This window comes from Piliocolobus tephrosceles, chromosome 10 (assembly GCF_002776525.5).
Source record: "Piliocolobus tephrosceles isolate RC106 chromosome 10, ASM277652v3, whole genome shotgun sequence".
NCBI classification, from domain to species: domain Eukaryota; kingdom Metazoa; phylum Chordata; class Mammalia; order Primates; family Cercopithecidae; genus Piliocolobus; species Piliocolobus tephrosceles.
This window is the reverse complement of record NC_045443.1, coordinates 46,428,807-46,435,131: the sequence shown is the minus strand read 5'-3', so window position 1 is coordinate 46,435,131 and position 6,325 is coordinate 46,428,807.

The following is a 6,325-nucleotide window of genomic DNA, read 5'->3' as shown; positions in this document are numbered from 1 at the left end:
AAAAAAAAAAAAAAAAAAAAAAAAAGTTAATGTCAAAATAATAATAATAAAAAGTTTATATCATTTTTTGTTGGTGTTTTTTTGAGCTTTCATAACAAATTACCACAAACTTGGTGGCTTAGAACAACAAAAATGTATTCTCTCACAGTTCTGAAGTCCAGAAGTCTAAAATCAAGGTGTTATTTTTTCTATTTATTTATTTATTTATTTAAAATAGATACTGGGTCTCGCTATGTTGCCCACGCTGGTCTCAAACTCCTGGGCTCAAACAGTCCTCCTGCCTCAGCCTCCCAAAGCGCTAGGATTACAGGTATTCACCACTAGGCCCAGCTGAAATATGGCAAATATCAGCTGGGCACAGTGGCTCACGCCTGTAATCCCAGCACTTTGGGAGGCCAAGGTGGGCGGATCACCTGAGGTCGGGAGTTGGAGACCAGCCTGGCCAACATGGAGAAACCCCGTCTCTACTAAAAATGCAAAAATTAGCTGGGTGTGGTGGTGGGCACCTGTAGTCCCAGTTACTTGAGAGGCTAAGACAGGAGACTCGCTTGAACCCAGGAGGCGGAGGTTGCAGTGAGCTGAGATTATGCCACTGCAGTCCAGCCTGGGCAACAATGAGTGAAACTCCATTAAAAAATAAAATAAAATAGGCATTTATTAAAGACAGGGGTGGGTCTCAGACCACTGCCCCCAGTAGTTCTTTTTGTTTTTTGTTGTTACTGTTGTTTTACTTTTTTAACAGCCCCCTATGGATATAGGCTACCCCATAGGCAGTGTGCCCAGAGTAGCCTTTGTTTGCATTTTGAATTTATGTTTTTATTTTTTAACTGCTCTCTGTGGAGTGCGGAAGGAGTCCTAAGTGCTTCCTTCTCAGGGGGATGCCCCAAGATCCTCTGGATGGGAATGAGCAGTCATCCCTTTACCCAGGAAGGAAAGGGCAGGGGGAAGTGGGGACAACCCACCTCAGGACCGTGCTGGAGGTGGAGCATGCCTGCAATCTCCTCCCCAGGTAAAGGGAGGATTTTTAGAGTAGACCACAGTCGGGGTGTCCAAGGAGGGCAGCGATCCTCCTCACCCCTGCTAACTCTGAGTACTGGGACTGTCCAAGAGGAGGTGCAGCCCTGATGTGGGCCCATCTGTTATCCCCCTCTCTCCTCCACACAACCTCTGAGCTCCTCAGTCTGGATCCTTGGAAGATTAGAGAAGGAGGAAAACTGGGATCACCAGGCACAGCCCCTCATCCCCAACCCCCTATTTCCTGCTGAAGATGCTGAGGGGGAGCAGTACTTGCAATTCTGTGAGCCAGGGAGAGATCTCACCCTGGTACATGGTTATGCCTTTTCCCAGGCAGTGACTGGAGCACATGCGTGTGCCTGACATGAGACAGGGCAGGGGCCCGTGCCCATCAGGCCAGTTGTCACAGGCTCTTCTTCAGTCATGACACTCTGCCATCCGTCTCACCCTGCCTTTTGCAGGGAGAGGTTGGGTGACAGCTGAACAGACAAATTCACAGGGTCTGAAGCCCTACAAACTGCCCCGCCTGCCCTCTGCTTGCAGGCTATGTAGGTGTTGGTTTGACAGCTGCCACCAGGACTGAGCTTCTGGAGTCAGTGGCTCTCACACCCAGAGTGACCTGATGGGCAATGTCTGTCAGAAATTCTCTTGGCCAGGCACAGCGACTCGTGCCTGTAAACCCAACATTTTGGGAGGTCAAGGTGGGAGAATTGCTTGAGCCCCGGAGCTCAGGACAAGCTTGGGAAACATAGGGAGACCCTGTCTCTACAAAAATTTAAAAATTAGCTGGGCATGGTGGTGCACACCTGTAGTCCCAGCTACTTGGGAGGTTGAGGTGGGAGAATTGGTTGAGCCCAGGAGGTTGAGGCTGCAGTGAGCTATGATTGTGCCACTGCACGCCGGCCTGGGTGACCAAGGGAGCCCCTATCTCAGAAAACAAAAACAACAAAAGAAGAACATTCTCTCACTCTCTAGTTGGATTCTTTCTGTAGTACTCGGCTATCTGTGCTGGCCCCTGGCTGGAGGGGAGGGCACTGGCAGAGGAGGTGGAGACAGGAAAAGGGAGAGTTGAATGGGAGAGAGAGGGAAGTGGGAAATGAAGGGGGAAGAGAGGAGGGGAGAGGAGAAGGTAAATGGAGGTGACGGGTAGTGGAAAGAGGGGAGGAGAAAGAATAGAGGAAACCAATGGGCCAGTAATGGAAACTTGGGCTTTTTCTTCTCACAGGCCCCAGAGCCTCCACACGGGGAGCAACCAGTTAGCTCATTCACATCCCAGAGCCCTCAGAATCAGGTCTGGGTCTCATCCACGTCACCCTGCGCCGCTCCGTGTCTGCAAGATCCTTGGTCTGAAATAGCATGGGAGGCTCTGGAAGCTGTTGCATTGCCCTGGGGTCAGGCTCATTCTGATGGGTACCTAGGAGGGGGGCATTCCTTCAGGTTGGAGCCTCCTTGCTCTTCTCTACCCCCTCACATCAGGCCACAGGCCCCACTCATAGCTGTGGGGAAGAAGATGAGGCCAGGCACGGTGGCTCACGCCTGTAATCCCAGCACTTTGGGAGGCTGAGGCGGGTGGATCACCTGAGGTTGGGAGTTTGAGAACAGCCTCACCAACATGGAGAAACCCCATCTCTACTAAAAATACAAAATTAACCAGGCAGGGTGGTAGGCGCCTGTAATCCCAGCTACTTGGGAGGCTGAGGCAGGAGAATCGCTTGAACCTGGGATGCAGAGGTTGTGGTGAGCTGAGATCGCGCCATTGCACTCTAGCCTGGGCAACAAGAGTGAAACTCGGTCTCAAAAAAAAAAAAAAAAAGGAGATGACACACTGTTTGGACTTGCAGATGTTCTATCCTTTTTTTTTTTCCTTGGGATAGGGTCTTGCTCTGTCACCCAGGCTGGAGCACAGTGGCATGAACACAGCTCACTGCAGCCTTGATCTCCCAGGCTCAGTCAATCCTCCTACCTCATCATCCCGAGTAGCTGGGACTATAGTGCGTGCCACAGCACCTGGGTAATGTTTTAATTTTGTGTAGAGACAGGGTCTCACTATGTTGCCAGGCTGGTCTCAAATTCCTAGCCTCAAGCAATCCTTCCTTCTCAGCCTCACAAAGTGTTGGTTTTACAGCAGAAGCCACCATGCCTGGTGTCTGTGTTCTTTTTATTTATGGTTTGAGTTTGGCAAAGGCACCTGGGAAGACTGGAAGGAAAAAGCAGATCCATTTGGTGGACCAGGAACTACAGGTGGAAGAAGGCAACATATGAGGAAAGAAAGAGGGGACAGGATCTTCACTCGCCCAAGGCGAGGTTTGCACTGGCAAAGGGGTTCTGCAAATTCAAAAGGGCCTTAATACTTTTTGGCCTGAATGAAAACAGGGCCTTCATATTTTTATTATTAATTATTTTACTACAAATTTCTGGCCAGGCACAGTGGCTTATACCTGTAATCCCAGCACTTGGGGATTCTGAGGAAGGTGAATTTCTTGAGTTCAGGAGTTTGAGACCGGTCTGGGCAACATGGTGAAACCCCGTTTTTTTTTTTCTTTTTTTTGAGACAGAGTCTTGCCCTGTCGCCCAGGCTGGAGTGCAATGGTGCGATCTCGACTCACTGCAACTTCCATCTCCTGGGTTCAAGTGATTCTCCTGCCTCAGCCTCCTGAGTAGCTGGGATTACAGGCTCATGCCACCACACCTGGTAGAGATGGGGTTTCACCATATTGGCCAGGCTGGTCTCAAACTCCTGACCTCAAGTGATCTGCCCACCTCGGCCTCCCAAATTGCTGGGATTACAAGCATGAGCCACCGTGCCCTGCCAAAACCCTGTTTCTACTACAAAAGAAGGAGGAGGAGGAGGAGGAGGGGAGGAGGAAGAAGAAAATACAGAAAAAATTTCTTTTCTTTCTTTTTTTTTTTTTGGAGACAGGGTCTTGCTCCATCACCCAGACTGGAGTGCAATGGCACAGTCACAGCTCACTGCCTCCTGGGCTCAGTTCAAGCCCTTTCACCTCAGCCTATGGAGTAGCTGGGACCACAGGCACACACTACTATGCCTGGCTTCTTCCATTTTATTTTATTTAATTAATTAATTTATTTATTTTTGTAGAGACAGGGTTTTGCTATGTTGCCCAGGCTGGCCTCAAACTCCTGAGCTCAAGTGGTCTACCCATCTCAGCCTCCGAAAGTGCTGGGATCACAGACATGAACCACCGCGCCCAGCAGAAAATAAGGAAAAAAAAAATATTAACAATTACATAAGACTTTAATGTTAGTTAGAATGCTTTTGGCAGGAAACAATAGAAGACCCAAACCAAAATGTCCTAAACAATAAAGGGACTTAAAATCTTGCAAAAACTTCGGCAGCAGAGCAAGGTTTGGTGTCAAGGTTGGTTAATTCAGGGGCTTAGCACTCTATCGGGACCCATGCTCTTTTCAGCTTTCTGTGTTGCCTTGCTCTGAGCGGTAGCTTTTGTCCTCGTGTTTGTCCCCTTCTGGTCACAAGACAGCTGCAGCAAACTCAAACACCAGGCACAAGCACAAGCACAATGTGCTCACACAGTAATGCCCAGGGCTGCAAAAGGAAAATCCTTTCCCTGAGTTCTTTTATAAGAGCAAGGAAATTTTTGCAAGAATATCTTCCTTCCAACCCCCAACTGGCAGACATTACCTCACCTCTCATTTCCATAATTACATCACATGCTGCTTCCTTAACCAGACCCTGGCAAAACAACTGGAATTACCTTGATTGGCTTAGGGGAAGGTTCACCCTGGTGGTGAAGCCCAGCCCCTCCGACGCACATGGGTGTCCCACACCGGGACAGAGCTGAGTTGTGTTGGCAAGTGGAACAAGCTGGGAATGGCTTTGAAGTAGCTATGCAACAATGGCTACTGCCTATGACAGCCTCTTCTGTGACATGTGGCATATACTGTCTTGAATTGGGATTATGCATGTGTGGTCTGTCTCTACAATCTGAGAAGCAAAAAGCTAAATATATTTCCTATAGTACCCAGCACAGTGACTTGCACCAAATAGGTGTTCCAAAAATAATGGACGAATAAAACTTGAAAGTTGAAAATGAAGCCCCGTGCGGTGTGCTGTTGTCACAGCTACACAGGAGGCTGAAGTGGGAGGAGTGCTTGAGCCCAGGAGTTCAAGGCCAGCCTGGGCAACGTAGCAAGACTCAGTTTCTAAAAAAATAAACTTAGCAAGTATCAGGCTCAATTTAAAAAAAAGAAAAACAACGCCGGGCGCGGTGGCTCAAGCCTGTAATCCCAGCACTTTGGGAGGCCGAGACGGGCGGATCACGAGGTCAGGAGATCAAGACCATCCTGGCTAACACAGTGAAACCCCGTCTCTACTAAAAAATACAAAAAACTAGCCGGGCGAGGTGGCGGGCGCCTGAGTCCCAGCTACTTGGGAGGCTGAGGCAGGAGAATGGCGTGAATCTGGGAGGCGGAGCTTGCAGTGAGCTGAGATCCGGCCACTGCACTCCAGCCCGGGCGACAGAGTGAGACTCCGTCTCAAAAAAAAAAAAAAAAGAAAAACAGCCGGGCATGGTGGCTCATGCCTGTAATCCCAGCACTTTGGGAGGCCGAGGCGGGCGGATCACAAAGTCAAGAGTTTGAGACCAGCCTGGCCAACATGGTGAAACCCTGTCTCTACTAAGAATACGAAAATTAGCCAGGAGTGGTGGTGGGTACCTGTAATCCCAGCTACTCGGGAGGCTGGGGAAGGAGAATCCCTTGAACCCAAGAGACAGAGGTTGCAGTGAGCTGAGATGGCGCCACTGCACTCCAGCCTGGGTGACAGAGCAAGACTCTGTATTGAAAAAAAGAAAGTAAGAAAAACAAACAAAAAACTGGAGATGATTGCCAGAATAATATAATTGAATTACCTTTGCCAAGGGCATTTCAGTATTAGTTTACTCTTGGACTAGACATCTCTTGGAAGCCAAAGGAGATATTTGATAAAAATAGAGCAGTGTGCAGAGAGGTTGAAGGGAGACAGAGTGAGGTTTCATTCATACCTGTTCTCCTCCAAGAGTTAAACTAATTTCTGTAGACAAGATCTTTGTGTAATTAGGAAACCTTTATATTCTGTAAAATCTTTATAGTCTGTTCCAATTTTTTTTTTTGTTTGGATTTTTTTTTTTTTTTTTTTGGGTGGGGGCTCCCTCTGTTCCCCCGGCCTGGGGGCAAGGGACCCAACACGGCTCACTGCAAGCTCTGCCCCCCAGGTTTACGCCATTCTCCTGCCTCAGCCTCCCAAGTAGCTGGGACTACAGGCACCCGCCACCTCGCCCAGCTAGTTTTTTTT